This window comes from Aquila chrysaetos, chromosome 7, assembly GCF_900496995.4.
Source record: "Aquila chrysaetos chrysaetos chromosome 7, bAquChr1.4, whole genome shotgun sequence".
Lineage (NCBI taxonomy): Eukaryota > Metazoa > Chordata > Aves > Accipitriformes > Accipitridae > Aquila > Aquila chrysaetos.
In genome coordinates, this window is record NC_044010.1 from 28,664,833 (window position 1) to 28,684,019 (window position 19,187).

The window sequence follows — 19,187 nt, forward strand, 5'->3', positions numbered from 1 at the left end:
AGGCCCTAGTCCAAAAAAAACACCTATTCATTAGAGTAATTCAGTAATAAGTGGCAGAATCTAGCACTAAAGGACAAGTACTACAGCATAGAGTACCTTTCTTTCATTGTCTCTAATAACCACAGACAGAAAAAGACAACTCATAGTACAGGAGCAATGAAAATGTTAATTCCCAGACAGTCAAAGATGTAGCCTACAATCAAAAGTATATGTTTACATATTCAAAAATACTGGATTGTATTACTGTAACAACAAATCAGAAGGATAGGGAATAAGGAAGGAAAGTCATTAAAATGTATTCTTTATTTCCAGGATTTTATCTTAACTCATGTTCTGATATCCCTTATTTAATTCAAAAGCAGATGCAACCGAGTTTATCTCTTTCTGTGTAAGACTAACCTTTCCTCTAAACAAAGTTCACTAAGAACATTGTATAGGTGCCTGGGAGAAAGTGGATTTACAGCTGCCAAAGAGAATCCAACCAACGTGACTTCCTCTTTCACGCCTCCTGCTGATGGCTGGTAAGTAAAGTAACAGTAAGGCCTAATACCACCTCCTAGGATTCTGCAAATCATTCACAACTGAATGCAAACTATGGCTAAATCTGCCTCAATTTTGTTTTAATTACAGTTCCAAATTTTGGCCTTGCTTCTAACAAACTTTCAAAAGACCTGGGATGAGTTCTGAGTCTACCACCTTACGGAGCACAAGAGAGCACTCTAATACGTATGTACAAAGGATGAAGGATTTACGGTTTTGGATCTCACCCAAGCCAAATTTGGAAGACATCACTGAAATTTTCTTTGAACCCTGCATTTAAGGCAAACCTAGTGAAATTCCAGGTGAACCAAAACCAGTGCAAAAACCTGTTTCTGTATCCTTTTGTGAACCCACACTATTTCAGCATTTTATATCCATATAAAATAAACCCATATAAAATAAATGCACATGGTTCTAGAAGGGCAGGAATCTGGCTCTATAGAGGCAGAGGCCTAACTTGGTCATTTTTGAAAGTGAAGAGTGTAATGGAAGGCTGGATTAGAATGAGTATAAGGATAATTTAAAATATACCAAGACGCCTCCGGTTAGCAAAGTTTGATCTTGTACGGGATGTTTTCTGTAGGCTAAGAAAGCCATTTTCTCACTGGACTGTATTTAGGCAATGTCACCTCAATGAGAACAACATGGAATTGCGTTCCCCAGGTACTACAGGTACACTAATATTGATACACCTTCATAGGATATTAATTTCTACATTTAACCAGGATACTTTGTCAGCTCTGCTGGTCACTGAAGAGCCTTTCTAACATTCTCTGTCTACCCCAGCAATATCCAATAACCATAGCACTGTCCGTGTTTAGAGTGGATGTGTTAAACCTCTTGATATATGTGTGTATCGTGGAAGAACAAGTCAATGAGTCATTTGAAGAGGCATCTTTTTGAATATTATTTTATTTACAAGTAACATCACACTGAATTTGCAAACTTGAAATCAAAGCGGTAGTTTCTTGTTAACTGTCAGCAGCACAAAGCTGTTTAGTTCCCTGTTTTAAAGATCTGGGACATTGTATAGACCACCATACTTTCTTCTCTATTTCAAATTTAGTGCAACTCTGATGTTATTTCTTAAAGCTTGGAGAGAATGCATGATGCTGCTTGCTGTATTCTACTACACTGGTAAAATGTCCATGCTTTCTTGAGGGATGAATATTCTTCTCTGTAGATCCATTTTAGTAACATGGGTCTAAAAATGTGGAAGATTTACAGGATTTGTTAAATGCATTTTCCAGTAGTATGGCACTAGGTGAACACTTAAAAAACCTTCATTGTTAACCACTTTTTCTTTTGATTTCTGGTATTTTAAAGATACTTTTGAAAAGCCAAGCCTTTACAAATTTGTGTCTCCCTGTTGCATACTCCCCAGTACAAGTCTCCTCCTTTACTTTTTTTCCCCACAATGTTTCTGGGTATCACTTTCTCTATACAGATCTTTACTCTTTTTAAATGTCATGTTGTAGTCCTTCTCTCTTTTTCTTGCTTTTCTGTCTTCTCTATCAGATGGAGTATCATCCTGAAAACCTTTATACTGCATTAAAATTGATTTGAGTAAGCTTTAATGAAGCAGCAGCACAGTGCTGAACTCTTTTTGGAGTAAGTTCCATTAGCACTTAATACAGCTGTCATGTAGTAAAGCACGGTGCTATGCAGAATGTAATAAGAAAGACTAAAGTATGAATATTTTTAAGCTCTATGTTTCTAAGACTACAGTCTTGCTGACTTTAGCAGACATTGACTTATTACATTTATTACCTCTGATATTACTTTAACTGTCTAGAGTTGATTTAAATTCAATATTTGGAATTGTAGTTGTATTTCCTACTATTAGGAAATATGCTAAAGCCTTTGTCATTTATTGCTTTATTCTCAACATACCTGGTATGGAACAAATAGTACAGAAATTCTGAATCCAGAGTGTATACTCTGTTACGTTGTCCAAAGGAGAAAAATTGGGCCTAATGTTGTTATTTTCACTCACCATTTAGAAGTTCTACTTAAAATATTTTATTAGCAAATTTCTTTTGCGCCTACAACTCTACCAAATGCCTAATCTAATGAAATCACCACAATCAAATTTCCAATCTCGGAAAGCATGTTAATTCATGAATAACTTTAAGCATGGGGTAGTCTTGCTGAAGTCAATGTAAAGCTTGGCTCATGTTTAGTAACATGGCTGGATCAGATCCCAGGAGACTATTAATGAAGAAATTGCAGTGGAAGACATTTTAAAAGTTGACTCTCAGCATAAAAGATATGTAAGTGTTCACCTGCACATTGCACACAGCAAAACACCAGGAAATGGCATCCACAGGTGGTATGTTCAAAAGTGCCCCAAAGAGAGAGACACTGATTCCCTAGGGGCATTAAATAAGAGTTTCAGAAGTATTTTTGAACATTCCAGCCACATAAAAGTTCCTTAAGAAAATGGTTAGATAAGATCTATTATGATGTTAAATATGAATACAAAAATAGGTGCCTAAGGCTACATGAGACAGATAATAATAAAAGACAGTGTGGGAGTGGCTGAAAATAAGTTTTTTTGACTTAAAAAAAATTTTTAAAATCCATTTATTTTCATCATAAAACTAAAGATGGAGAAAAAAGAAACCAACAACCTATTGCAAGAATTATTGGTGTCTCTGAAAGTAGGGCGGGGAGTCCTAGTTTTTTGATATACAGTGATTCAAGATTTTGCTAAAAAGAAATAAAAACAGTTCTCCTGAATGATAATAACTAAAATGTACCAGATTGTCTCAAAGGGAAATGAATTTGTCAAGAAACCTAGATTTTTAACTTCTTATATTGCAAATGTTTTTCTTTCACTTTGTTGGCAATGTTAGTGAATATTTGTCATTTATGGTAAGGAAAATGAACTTAGTGTGTGAATGGCTTGACATTCTAAATTGTGGTTTCATTGTGGAAAGATTAATGCAGATGCTTAGCACTGATATTAGCAGTACTACTGATTTGGTGAAAGTCAATACATGTATAGAACTTTGCATAAATGAGACAATATATGTAAAGTAATAAATTAATTTTTGGAACTTTACTGATGATGGAAAATCCTATTCTTTCAATTTTAATTTTTAAACTTCATTTCTCAGTATCTCAGTGAGTGATTTTGATAACTTTTCCATTGAAAGAATAAAGAAGTGTGTTGTTAATTAATCAGTATTTCTGAACTTGATACTCATCTATACTACTAAGATATGTGTCCAAACTATATTGGATTTCCAGTAAAGTCTGTTCCTTCCTTTTGCATCACATGTCACCCAGCCATGAAACCGAGACACTGACAGTCTACAGCAGGACTGTAGATTAAAAGTAATCTTGCTAGACTGCAAATTTCAGTTTCTTTGCAGATCTTCTTTCAGGAAATACATTGTTAGAGCACCAATTTTAGTAGAGGTGCTGTGAACACTTCTAATCCTAAATGTACTCTCCTGTGTACTGAAATCAGATTAGTTTTTCTGTATTGGGTTCTACTGAGTCCAACACAGATAGTTCCACTCAGTAATACTATACAAACTTTTTATTCTATTTATTACTAACTGAGAAGAGAGAAAATGGTAAGTAAAAGATAAAAATATTATAGAAATGCCTGAAATTCCCAATGGACTATACCTTTTATAAATGGCAATGAGGAGACCATCCCTCTCCCAGGCAGTTTATGATGCGTACTGTTTCAAGAAGAGGGCTTCAGGATAAAATTTTGGCCTTGTGCAAGTTGATAAACTTCTTTCCTCCTCCTAAGACTGCACATTCTTTATGTTCTGTTCTTTATTTACTTTGTGCTTGGCCTTATAAAGGAGACCACATAAATATAAGCCACTGTGTTGTTGTGCTGAAATCAGGAGAACTTCTTGCAGTTACATAAAATCAAGCACATGAATTTTTGTGGGATCAGAGTCTTGCTTGAAGAGACCTGTTCCCTACACAAGGAATGTTATCTTAATTTGTGATGTCTAAAGCATACATGAAGTTGAAAACAATGTTGTGGGCAAACCATATTCCCAAAGCTATGCAAGCACCTTACCCTCATCTGGAAGGTCTCAAAGGTCCATTCAATCAATTAGATTTTAATGACCCTTCTTGTCAGTCTTCTAAGCTTCATTTTGAAGGCTAGACGACATGTGATGAAATTTTACACTGAATCAGGGAAGACTAATTAATAAGCATTATACTCATGCTAAGAATGACAAAGTTAGGCACCCATTTGGTATTTCAGTGCCAAGTTTTGATTACTCGATTTCAGGACTATGCTATCAGTATATCCTAGCCAATTTTAAAAACAATGGTGTTAAGTATTGAAAACCAAATAAACATAATATACAGTTACTAAAAAAGAACAACATATATATTTTGTAAATACATATCCTCATTCATATTCAACAATTGCAAAACAAACTTAATGAATACACCTTTCCCTGAACGTCCCACTAGACCTATTTCTCCCACCTTTTCCCTTTCTTTTTATAAACTGTACTCATTGTCATGACTGTGTTTATATGTAACTTCAAGGTACTTAAAATGTTATGACTATAATTGAGATATGTAATAATATTATATTAGTAATCCCATAAACCAATAGCAATACACTTCTTGATAGACAGTAATATATATCAAGACGCTCTGTGTGTATATATACATACATATATACACACACACATTTATATAAAAACATGTACTTGAGAGATGATTGTATATATATATATGATTATACAAACTGCAGAAGATGTGTACTTTTTACTTTCAGGAGATTGTTTAAGGGTGTAAGTAAATATAATAACAACAACAAGAACAACAACAATAATAATAGTAGTAATAATAATAATAATAGTAATAATAATAATAATAATAATAATTTTAAACATGAATAAATTAAAACCTCCCTTGATTTTTTTTTTTTCTAGTTTTTCTTTGAGCTTAAGTACAGGCTTGTTTAAGTTGCACTTTCCTGTTAGGCTGGTCATGAGGTCTGTCTTCAGTAAGAAAACACCTGTGTAAACACAGGCTCCAGACCCACACTCCATGAGGTACTTCCATGCTACATCTGCCTGAGGCAGCCTCCGGAGCACCAGAAACTCTACAGGCCCACATACCTTTCCCAGGCAGGTTTTCTAGCACTTGCCCCACATTGCACTTGTTTGTTTTACACAGCACTCTTAATGCACAATTGGGACATACATGTAGACCTGTTGCTATGAGCATTGCTCTTGCTACAGCATCAGTGTGTAATAGTTGCAAGGTTTGGGAAAGACAAGACACTGAACCAGAAACTCTGGTGAGAGCTACTCATGGGGAGAGGCACAACCAGCAACAAACAACTGCTCTGGCCACTTTCCCGGTCCTATTTCAAGAGCTGGCATGAACTCCAGAAGATTTGTTCCTGTTTATGTATTAAATGTGAAGGGTAAATAATCTTATTCCCAGTTTAGAGAGGTCTGTTGAGCCGATTCACAAGTAAAATTTAATCCCCAAGTTTGACTTTCAGAAGTGTCTTCTTGAGGATGTCTGTAAGGACTACTTATTCAAATCTTCCCAACACTGTTTCTCAGGGAAAGATCAAATGGTAGTAGCAGTACTCATAAGTACTAATTGCCTTCTGCATCTTCCATTGCCACAGCAAAACCACTGGATTAGAAATGTAATGTGAAGTCAAATTAATCTATTCTCCAATGACTTAAAAAAAAATAATTTGGGAACACAATCCTAGATGGGTATTTAGCAATTTATAAATACATAAGAAGTGTTAATGTACTCCAATAGTTTACATTAGCTGTGTAAACACAGGTTACTGAATTGGAGTTTAATCTCTTTAAGAAGGCAGAACACAATTGCTTATTGTACTTTGGTGTTAGAAATAACACAAGCTTTAATTACTGCAATAAAGTGGCTCTCTATATATTCATATTTGTTACTTTTGCTTACTTCTTTTTGTATCTCATTTGCCTCTGAAAGTGAGCCCCCAGGTGGAATACATCTTACACTATGCTACACACCAATACTGTACAGGACATATTCTAAGTAAGTCTGTGGGAAATCCAGACAACTAACCATGGTGGAGCTACAGAAAGCTGATGTCCTTTTAAAAGCAAACAACTACTTTTGCCAAAACAGGTCCCATTAAAATTGAATGTCTGCCGTATCCTAGACATGTGCTTACCTTGGCTGTAGCATATGTAGCCTTCCCTATACTTAGCATAGGAAATAGTTACAGAAGCAATTTTAGCTGCTGTGACTGACACTGCAAATGTCTTCTATAGTCTAACTGTAAATGTCTGGCATTTCATGTTAGGAATTATGTGATGATCCCTTTGGAAGAAGGACAGATAAATGACCCACCTTTAAGCCAAAGTCAATCTTTTCCTGCAGTTATTCAGGAAGAACTAGCCAGAAAAAAACACAAAGAAATCAGGTGAATTAAATATCAGCTCTGACTCCTTCTGTATTTCATATGTTTGATAATGCCCCTAATTACATAAACTACTTTTATGCGAATAGGTATAGAAAATAGTGTCCCTAATTTCTGTTTTCTCTGGGCAATCTAGATATAAATTCTTGCTAAATATGAATATCCTTTTAGATAAATTCAAAACTATGGTGGACAGAACATATTTTTCAGTTTCTTATGAAATACTCTTGGACAATGATATCACAGGTCATTATTTTTCTTTATGCAGTTGAGTGGGAAAGAAAATGTAACGTGCAAAGTGTAAATTCAAATATTTTCTATAGTTATTGAAATAATTGTTAAAAAACAGAATATGAACTAAATACAATCCATATTGCAACTTGTCAAATCACTGCATTCTCAGAAGAATTAAAAAAACAGAGAACAGCTGTTATATTTGAAGTTTTGTGGGAAAAGAGCACTTTGTGTATTTTCAATAGCTTATGTCTTTCTGAAGCCCTTTGGATGATTTATGTTAAAGATAGACTGAAGTTAGGTGGGTTCAAGTTGCTATATGAAAGCCTGCCAAACAAAGCATAGAGAATTCCATAACTCCTTAATGTCATGACTTTTTTTCCCCTCAAAAACACTGAAAAATTATATAGCAAGGCTACAAGAACAGACAAACCAACCTACTTACATAAATGCATACAAAAAAAAAAAAAGTCTCTTTTCTATTTGCTCTTCTCAAATGTATTCCAGTCCTCCAAGATTGCTACTTGCTCTATCAAATCTCAAGTTACAAGAAAATGCACCCCAAATCCATTGGTAAATAAAGACATTATCAAATCTTTCTTGCACTAGAGGAATTTATTTCTGTTACAAACTCACACATTCATAGAAAACTGTCCTGGGACATGATAGCATGCTTCAACAAGTTTCATAAAGGCTTCCTGTGGAGGAACAACTGGAGGTGGATACTTCATTAAAACTGTTTTGCCAAAATGAAGTCCACCACATCATGTTAGCCACATGGGCATAAGGTCTCTTTCCATAGCAACAAATGCACACTCATTTCTGTACATAAATACCTGCTTCCTCAGTGCCAAATCCACGTCACTGTAGACATCACTGTTCATTTGCATAACATGCTCTTTTACACCTGCTGGCAGTTACACTGTGCATCAGCAGGACCCCAGGAGGAGGTGACATATACAGAGAAACTACCATGTTTGGAAACCTTCAAACTGAACTTAGCCTTCTCAATCCCCTCCTACTGTCATCGTACCTTATGGGTCCACCAAGATACCAATGTCTGAATGCTCTTTAGAAGCAGGCAGAGGATCTTTTGGGGCCCTAACCTGATGTTTGGAGTACTTGTGCAACCCTCTAACCGGCTCTCTCTCTTGGTTATCTTGATTGTCACAAACAAAACCACAAAAGCAACTTGCTTATATGGGATGTTGCTTCCTCAACACTTTTCAGTGTTCCCTCAGTGGGAGGCCACTTGTCAGTCAAATTAAATTCCAAGCCACATGACTCAGAACTAACCACTAGAGACTCAAGGAAGGTCAAATGAGATATATTCTTTACAGCTTAAATGAAAGTGTCTTTTCATGCCAAATAACTTTCCCTAATGTTTATATGGCCTGTATCTCCATTCTCAGTTGTTTATTTAGAGATACCAGAAATGCCATAGGCAATTATGTTTAAACATCATATAACAATACAGATAAATAGAAAAGAATTGTGTCTGTCAGTATTTTTTTCCACATTTTAAGTTAATTCTTAAATGCTTTTAAAGGATTTTTTTCTTAACTAGGATCCAATAAAAAGATGAGATCACTTCCAATTTGAATAAGGAAGTTCTGCAGTCTCTATATGAAAGAAGTAAGGACAAATTGACTTTCAGGCAACATAATCACTATTCTGTCCTGAAAATAACTATTTATTGTCCTAGAATAGAGTCCAACTGAGGGAGTTTTCTCCCTTGATCAAGTAATATTTTTGCAAAGAACACATTGCTAGGTTTTTATCTGTGAGAATTTCTGATGTAGCAATGCGGTACAGATGTGACAATTTCTAAATGTGGTACTGAAACAATGCTGGGCAGATATTGCAAAATAACATTTGTTAACAGTCATTTTATTGTTTTTTATGTCTCCTTTCTTTTTGTTCTTTAATTTCCTAACAGTAAAGCTTATTGACAGAAAAGCTTCAAGAAGATAACTCTGATAATGAAGAGTATTTACCAATTTAGAATGTATTTTTTATGATGATAGATATTTTCATGAAAACATAATTCTGTCTGTCACATAACTGAAGAAAAAGATTCATTCCAGGAGAACTTCTATAGTCTATCAAAGAGTCAAGGTGTGTATTCTGAATTTTGGAGAGCAAGCACCCATGTGAAAACTTACAAGCAATTCATTGACTGAAACACATCTGAGTTTTGTCAAATAAATGGATATGACTGATCACCAACACCTACATACAGATAAGGGATTCTTTCACAAACTGCCAACAATTAAGTCTGTGACACTACTGAAGTCCCTATATGGAGAGTATATTATTTTAACTGCAGTCCCTTTTCTAGTAAACCACTTAGCAGATTAAGAAATACTGTCATTAATTTCTCTGACATACTGTTTGTGAATCCTCATATCTCATATATACAAATAGAGAGGGAGAAAAAGGAAGAGGGAAGCAGGGAGAGAGAGAAAGGGACAGGAGCAGGGCGGTAGAGGGAGAGAATGAATTTCCTATTCAGTTATATACCAGTATGATTCCTAATTTTTGCATATGCAGTAACCTTGGTTTTAAAGAAAAAAATTAAAGACTTTGATAGGGCATTAGAAAGACAGCTGATGCAAATGACTTATCACATGCTTCATAAGGCATATAGTGAATTCATCATCAGAGCAGAGCAGAATTTAAAAGCCTGGTTAAAGCCTGGAGTACCATGTAAAGATCTTAGTTGTCATTTATCCAGAGAGGAAGCTTCTCCAGCAATAACATTTCAGAAGATAATGCAGCAAGACTTCCATCCTTCTCCCTTCCTCCTTCAAGTCCTGATGGGAAGGAGCGGTGTCAAGGACGGGACTAACCATGACAGAGATAAGGCATATAAAAGTCTGGGAAAGATACATAAATCAAACTGAAGAAGTCCTCTGTGCATAGCTTATCTGTGAAGACACAGTAATCTGGATTAAAAAAGCCTGGTAATTTAGTACAAAACACTAAAAACCCTGTATACATGCATTCTCTAACTGATTATAAAAGTTAGCTACTTGAAATAGTTTGCAGGCCCTCCAGTGATGTTCACTCTTTTCTATGTTCTAGAAACAATTAGAGCAAAGATACACAGTTGTCTTTTCCATGTCTGTGTGCTGTCAGTAAATACAAGCATTTGGTACCCAATTCTGCCTATTTGCAGTCCTCATGTTTTTAGTGTCATACAAAGGTAAAACAGGAAAGGACATTATAAAGTGTTTATCTCTAATGTCATTGAACCCAATGAGAGTTTTCTAATACTGAAACCAGAGAAAACAAATAAACCTGGGTGAATAGTGCAACTAGCTAATAAGCTTTTGGACACTGGATTAAAATCTTGACGAGCTACTTGTATATTGAAGTTAGTTAACATTGAGCAATGCATATTAGGGGTTATGTATTTCACATTTGATTTCAAAGGAATTTGGGGAATAAATTTAAAGTTTGAAGTCACAAAGGGCCAGATACACTATCAATTTTCTTTCAGAAATGGGGTAACCTATGACGCTGAGGAATTATTTTCTTCACTGAAGGAAAAACTAAAAAAAAAAAAAAAAAAAAAGTAATTAATCTTTCTCTGATCTATGAGAAAGTGAAGAAACCTCCATTAATTCAACTTGAGGCATTTAAACATAAAGGAAAAAATAAAGGCAGCAAAATAAATAATAAAAGATATACATATCCTACAGACCAATTATATAAATCATTGAGTCTGATCACACCAGGAGAATGAATATGAGAAGGAAAGAAACATTCTGTATCTTTCAGTTTACATCAATTGGTTAACACATTTTTCAGTAGGTGGTTGCAAATCTATTTGGCACTTTTCTAGTTGACCTTAGAATGCCTTGAGTAATCTCTGTTTTACCAGTTTCGTGAAACTTTATCAGAATGTTTTTCTCTAGAGACCAACTGTCATGGTACCTTCAACCAAGATCTACTTGCACAGGCAAGACAAAACAAACTAATGAGTTACTAGAACTGTGTACCACAGACCAGATCCCTTCCCCTCTTACTTTGTTCCACAAGTCCAAATAAATAAACCAGAGAATATGAGACATTAAGATAAAATATGGGAATTCCCATCCAGATTTTTTTTATTTTTGTTTCCTCTCAAAAGTAGAAATAAACCTCTTTCATAAATACATTATCTGCTCCAGATTTAAAGTTATTAAGTTAATAAGTTTGTGGGTTTTCAGAACTGTTTGAAAATAATTTAGGTGACATGACATCTGGTATTTTGATGAAAGATCTTTCTCTCCAGAAAAAACCATTCTTTGGGTTTTACTGGAGGTAGTGTTAAACTATAAATGATTAGAGAATTGTTTTTCCCTAAATTCTCGTATTGTAGAACAGTAAGCAAGCAATGACTTTTAGTTTAGCATAAAAGCCTGCAGATGTGGTTGGGTAAACCTTTCTCCCAGTGTATGAACACCAATGAGTAGGGTCCACAGGTCTGCTAGTGGCAACACTTCCAGACTTACTGTCCTCCATCCCCTGCTCTCTCTCCTCACTCTTCTTCCACTTGTCCCATTTACCCTGTTCCCATGACTGCTTCAGTGTTGGTAAACACTGCAAAGGACAGGACTGAAAAATACCCCCCCTACAGGTTTTTTCTCTTTGTGTGTTGGATATCTGAAGAAAGTTCAAATGGCAAACCATTTCTTGCAACTCATTCATTGTTGGAAAACTGTCAATAAATAAACTCCAGTAGAATACAAAGTATGTCAGGGGCTTGAATTTCCAGCTAAGACCAGTTTCTGAGACCTTATATGGTCTTTCAAATCTGCTATGCTGTGTTCTGTTTGAGCTTTTTTAAACTGAGACACAAAGAACACTGGATTTTCCAAACCTATTAGCAGCTTAACAGATAATTAATTTACTATTATTCCAAAAAGCACTCATTGCACTCCTGCACTATTTGTTGCCTTGTCTTGTAATCCATAGAAAAACCTTGCAGCTTAAAGGAAGTTAGAACAGAAGATGAACATAGAACTACTAATGAAAGTTTGCTGTGAAGGATTTTATCTTCAAGACTTTATTCAGTGCTTGCTCATTATCATTTTGCTACATTGATGCACATCTTAAAATGAATAGCTCTCATATATACACTTCATAAAGCAAAGACTTAGTTAAATATTTTCTTAGTATGGAACTTTCTTTGAAAGAGTAACTATTTATTTTGAAAGTTATTTGAAACAGGAGGTTACTGAACATGGAAATATTACAGCAAATTAGTTAATGATGCTGGCTACTTGCCATTAAATACTACAGTAAAAAGAACAGGAAGAGGGCTGGATACTGTACAATTATAATTCCTAGAATATTGTTTCTGAAAAATGTTAAAAGAGGCTTTTCAATAAATTTGAGGAATGGCAAGAGAGGTCAGCCTTCATACTTGCAGCTCAGAATTTCCAACTTCCACAACTGAAATAAGTTGGTTAGATTGTTTCAGTTCAGATCCTTTCTTAATAAAACATTATTTTTAACAGTTAATTACTTCTCCTCTTTTACATTTATTTTAGTTTTCTGTTCCTGAAGAAAATACCTGAAGGGAGGAAGATATCTAAGGAACCCTTTTCTGGGAACACACTTTATTATTACTTGGATCTCATATTTTCTTCACAGAAGAAAAAAAATACTTAAGTGAATCAGTATCTTTAGCTCTCAACTGTAGTATTGTGACTAACAATTTCTCACTTATTATAAAAGCAAAACCCCAAAAGCTTCCTGTCCACTGCCACGCCTTCTTGACCTCTTCCTCCATGGCTCTTAGATATTGACTTCCAATTCTGGTAAACCTTTGTCTCTCACTTATTTTATTTTCCAACCAACTTATGCTTTTACCCATGCTGCCTTTCATGGTAAGCAGGTGTTTCCAATGAAAGTCATTAGAGATATTTCATTGTCTTGACATTTTTAGGTTGTTGATGTTCCTGCTTTTTGTTTTCCTCTGTATCCAAGTAGAACTTGGATAATCAGGGTTATGTTTATCATAAGAAAGAGTGAGCTAAGAGATCGTTAGATTTTTCCATTAGATCTCACTTCTCATCCTCTGCCAGACTAGGAATGAGAACAGCCCCAATGACACAGAAGAACAGCAAAATAGGGTACATAAAGCCTCTCTCTATGCCTATGTGACTATGACAAGCCAATACAGTCTATGTATCTCTATGAGTAGGCTCCTGGATTTCACAGCTGAAGGTGAGATGCTCTATGGGCTCTGTTCACAATCTGGGCTCCAAGCGGGGAAGCCCTCATGACTTTTGAGTCCAGTGGTTTCCATCACATAGCTGTAAATCTAGAAAAATATGGGAAAGTTATGCATGAATATTGCATATGAGCAGTAGAAACTTCATGTTAAATTCTATGGAAAAAATAATCTGCCTGCAAGAAAATGGAAGTTATGAGTTAATTCTGCAGAAATTATTGGAACTTCCCCTTGTTACTCATCTGAAAGAAGGAATGCATTGGTCCCAAGTGAATCACAAGTTCAAGTTTATGTTTAAATACATTCTAATATGAAAAAGCAACAACAAAAATACAGATTTGCTTTTTAGAACAACATTTAATTCCATGTGTCTACGAAGAATGCTTTCGTAAACTGCAATCTTTAAAGGAGACTTTTAATTCTTTTGGGGAGTTTCTCAATTTGTAGAAATATTACATGAAGCTAATAGGCCAACAATCTTTCTCCTATATGTACATGGCCATATTCCTGTCTATTTCCAACACTTGTTTTACTGTGCTCTTACATTCAAGTAACTTTTGTCCTTTTACTTTTGGGAACACTTGAATACTTTTTTCTTTTTTATTTCTTTTTCTTTCTCTTTTTTTTCCTTTTAATAAGCTTGCTTTGATTGCAAAGGTTTGGAATGTCCCCTTTCATGGTGACTCTGCTTTTGTTAGGATTATGAACTTCTGCAACATGTAACTCGAAAGACATTCAGTTTCCAAGAGTAAAAAGAGATTGATGAATTGTAGTAATAATTTCTTTGTGAAGCAAAGTGCATTCCAAACATTTTTCCCATGACAAAAATGTTCTATTTGCATAAATAGGCTATGTATACAGAGTATATATATACACTTATATATACAGAATAATCTTGAATAGCTCTTTAAGGATGTAAATTTCTCCCATGACCTGATTTCTCTGTCTTCAAAAATTCTATTACAGCAGGAAACTTCAATGATACTAAGAGTTACAGTCAACAACATACATATAAATGGAAACATTGCAGGCATCAAGGCATGTTATTTCTGATAAGAAGATGTAAGTAATTGTAAAAGAGGAAATGGTCAATCATCAAGACTCACTGAACTCTTCCCTGTACTGTTACAATATACAAAATACACTGTGTTCTGCTATTGGTAAGTAGTTATTTTGGAAGTAAGAGATGGGAGTAAATCTAATTTAATAATTTTTGTTTATTCTTCTTTTTCATCAGTATTCTTCTTTATTCTTTCATGTTCTACTTCTTTTGAAACATAATGTCATGATTTTATTAAATTTAGAAAGAACATGGGATGGTTGAAAGCATGTCTTCAGATTGTAAAAATGGTACCCAATCCTTGACAATTTCCATTTTCTCCATCCACCTAGACAAGCTTTCTAAAGCATTTACTCCTGATTAAGTGTAAAATGAAGATAGATCAACACAGTAGGGGTAAGGTATACTGTGTCTTTGACTTAAACTCTGTAACCATTGAATAGAAGGTCAACTGTGTTAGGTATGTAACTGATTTTAACAGAGATTGCTGCCTGCTTGAGACTTTGAATGAGATGAAGGCATCTGTTTTGTGTTCAGCTACATATCGAGAATTTAATGTATCAATTTATTTTATAAAAGTATGGCTATTAATCCTTGTATTTTCATGATCTTCAAACATTTATTTAGCTATAGGCACTGTATATGAACTGGTGCTGATGAGTTATTTTTTTTATATATTAAGACAAATTCACAATTACAGTGTGAACACAAAACTAAAACTAGATTTGCTAAGTCTTCCTTGTTACAAAGCAACAAGTTAGTACAGAATAACATTAAGGGAAAAAGAAGTTGTCTGGTTAAAGGGTAAGTTTTTTTACACACATAGAGGACAAATACAACTGCTATGACAAACAAGGACTACAGAATGTCTACAGTAAAAATTTTAATGCTAATTTTTTGTTTACATAACTAATTTTCATAACAAATTGATTAATTTATGCATTAAAGTATAATTTTACATATGGCCCTCAAGACACAGAAATAACATTTTTCCTTTAAAAATTTTTAAAAATCCCTTCTAGAAAGAAAAATGTAGTCCCTCTATACTTTCCATGTAGTAATAAACATTGAGTATTTTTTCATATTTTTAATGTTTAAAGATAATTAAAGATATCCTTTGATAAAAAAGAATTCTCTCTACTAACTTCCTTGAATTACTACATTATTTATCTTGATGCTGCTACTATCTATTTTTCCCAGTGTGACAAAAGTCACAAGCCTCTTAAATTTAGTTGCTTTCTTGTAAAAGGTCATCGATTGTTAGGATCCCCATTCAGGGGGAAGATAAACTTTTATGGGAGGTGGAAATCTTTGCTATCAGTCACTCCCTAGCATGGTACTTGCAAATACTTTGGACATTGAGATGGAAAACTCAGAGTTGAGGTTTACATATTCGGGGAGGAAAAAAAAACAAACTCAAAACAAAACAAAACACTAACCAGAGCTAGTGCCAGAAACCATATGCCAAGGAAAGCCAACTCTCTACATCTTTAACTACTAGGTACAAGGCATGAAAGACTACTTCCAGATCCCACTGAAGTTCATGAGGATGTTTGCAATCAACATCAGTAGTTAGGAGCAGACCATTATTTTTCTAGCTCTGGTTAACCACAAAATATTAGAAACTAAAATGATGACAGACTTATTTAAGGAAAAGTGGGTTGAGGCATTTTTTTATAAGATTCTAATGTTACATTATCACTTCTGTCTTCCTTTTAATGTCCTTGCTGCTGGCTTTCTCACGTCGAAACTCATGTTATTTCCAACCACAAAAAAACCCTGCAGCAATAGTTCTTCAAATGGCATATTGTGATACAAAGATGTTGCAGTAAATACAGAGCTTCTCCAATGGGGTGTTGCTGCTGGTAATGCTGGGCATGGGACAATGCTGCAAGGAAGTGCAGGCTGAAGTATGGTAGGAAAAAGCAAGGGGCAAACCCAAGAAATTTCTCTCCCTGCTCCTGCCCTTGACCTTGCCACAGCCATCTCCTTCCAGCCATATTTCCTGCTCTGCCCCAACCACCCCCCAGCATCTCAGTTCCCAGTGCCTCAGTATATTGGACTAGCCTTTCTGACTTCTGTGAGTGTGGGTACATATATACATAAAAAACATTGGACAAAGTGTGTGTTGCAGAGAAGAGGATGAGAAATGGAGCAGTGACATATGGAAAAGCAATGGGGAACCAATAACATATACCAGGATATATTCAATATCACAGATCCCTGTTTGATGTAACTGACTGGTAACATGGATATTTCAGGGAACTATATCATGTCACAGTGCAGTATTTTTGCTATACTGTACCTTAAATATGGCACATATTGTTTACACATTTCAAATTTTTGTTTTCATAGTTCTGGCTAACAATGTTATAGTAAAGTACTAGGAACCCATGAAAAAAGTTGAGAATAGGCAGGACGGAAAATATTTTGCCACAGAAATTCTGTATATGAGTATTACTTATTTTCCTTTTCATATATGTGCAGTCAGCTCTAGTGGCTCAGTTTATGTTTTGGCTTCAAATGCCAAGTTTAGCTTGGCTCTGCAACCAAAGATTTTGGTTTGCCAAAGGCTAATGGTAGCCTTTCCATTAAACTTACCCATATAAAGACATTTGAATGAAAAGTTTAGAATGTTTTACATAGTTTTCTGATATTTCTTTTGGTTGCAAGATGGAGAGTATTAATATTAATGTTTAATTAAAAATAAACCTGGAATGCTGACTGTATATAACACAGAAGACAAGAATGTAAAATACCTGGCATGATCCAGGTGTTCACATAGCTTTCAGACTTAGTTGCCTTTTCTTGCATCTCTTCTATGAAGGTGAATTCATAAATCTCTGGATGAGACATCTGTAGAGGTCTGCTCACCCAGAAAAGAGTGAAGTTTCCTGAGCAGGGAAATATTAGAAGGTGACTTAAAAAGCAATTTTGCAAAAAGAGCTTATCACTTCAGAGCAAGCCCTAAATATCAGTCTGGCTCAGTACTGTCTAGATTCTCACACTTGTGCATGATCTGTAACTGCACTACAAAATAAGAAATAAATACAAACCATACAAACATTCTGTCTAAACTCTACAGATGATAGAAAGAAATCTAGAATTGAACTCACAGTTTTCATATTCCTCAAAAATATTGGAGAAAGAAATTTATAGAGATTTCTGTGCTGTTGAATTAGCAAGCTGAGGAAATCTTTCAAGAATATACAAATATTCTAAGAAAAGTAATTGACAAATAATGACAATAATTACATTAACTTTTTTTCTTAAACAAAACCCCAATGTGATGCAATAGTTTTCTTGTACAATGGTGGATTCTCAGTTGTGATAATTTATGAAAGATGGTTCCTTATCCAATAATACTATTGCTTTTTTCTAATACTAATGCTTACATGGAGTTGTGTCTGCTTATATTATCAGTGTGTCATAAACATAAATCAAAGCAGGGCATAAATATCTGCAGCTGTTTTACTAAAAACAAGATAACTTTTGGCAAGTTGTTCTTGCCTGTAACTCTAAAGCACTCTGAGACAGTCCTGCAAACAGATAGATAGAAACACACAGAATGAAGGAGAGGAACTAGAACCATCTAGCTCCTTTCCTACAGAAATTTGCATGTTGGTGCCTGTGGTGGCCTAAAAGGCCAAAACCTCTCTGTGTTCCCTTTTCCTGCTGTTAACTTTCTGGCAGTGAAAAACCAAACCAAACAAAACCAAAAAACTGCTTTTGGTCTGTCATGAATCACGCTTTTTTGATATAGTTTTTCATCTGCAGTACATTCTGACCTTGTCTTTCTCTAGTTCTCACTTAAAAGCATGCCTCTATCTCCATCCCCTATGTATGGTATGAGGCCTTACTTCTGATATCAAATTGTGATAGTGAGCAGATCATAAAACTTTCCCATCAAGAATGTGATGCTGTCACTGCATGGAACAATTCGTATTAAGCAGTGCCAGCTGGAAGCGTATTTTGCCAGATAAGTATGAATCATTTTATGTTTCACATGACAAAAAAAATTAAAGAGATAATAAATAGAAATACCATTCTAACCTCATTCCTCTATCATACATCACTGCTTTAAACTCTAGCCCTCAGTGTTAGACAACAAAAGGCCAATAAAGTATAGGCAGAGAGGCTTCTATCTCTCTGTCACCCACCTTTTCTAGTGTGAGAAGCAACAAGGCAGAGAAGCAATTCTGTTGATAGAGCTTATGACACAGAGAGAAGAAATGAGCAAGAGGAAGAGGAAGAAGTAAAACTGAATCCATACCAGAAAAGCAAAAAGTCATCTGTGGCTACACAATAATTGCCCATGTGAGTGAAGAGAGAAAAAGATAAATATCTTTGCAAGCACAGGAGGGCAAATAGAATATATTAGCATGGATAACTGTGAACAGAGCAGGTGTAACTGTAAATTACTTAATGGGACTACCAGTAAGGCTTTTTCTAGGTAGATTTATGTACAGTGTCTTAAGAAAAAGTGATCTGTTTTCAGGGCAGTGTAGGGATAAAGCTGACATATTTTAAGTTTGATATTAAAGAGGGGGTGTATGAAGGAACAGGTATGAGATACAGAGGACAGAGAGATGGTAAAGAGAAACAAGAACAAAGGAAAGGAAAGGAAAGAAAAAGGAGATGAAAATTTAGGCAATGTTGAAGATGTAGAAATGGAATATTTCCTTGGAAAG

The 19,187-nt window shown here is 35.0% G+C and overlaps 1 long non-coding RNA gene across 1 annotated transcript in view; it reads right to left on the reverse strand.

Annotated features, from left to right (window-relative positions):
• Window positions 1-1,503: 1,503 nt before the first annotated feature.
• The window catches only part of LOC115343820, a 66,263-nt gene continuing 48,579 nt past the window's right edge, over window positions 1,504-19,187 (reverse strand). Inside the window, exons 2-4 of the long non-coding RNA XR_003924292.1 lie at window positions 17,256-17,390; window positions 6,904-6,947; window positions 1,504-1,744 (exon numbers count right to left, since the gene is read on the reverse strand). This is a non-coding gene — a long non-coding RNA (uncharacterized LOC115343820). The remainder of the gene's footprint in view (window positions 1,745-6,903; window positions 6,948-17,255; window positions 17,391-19,187) is intronic.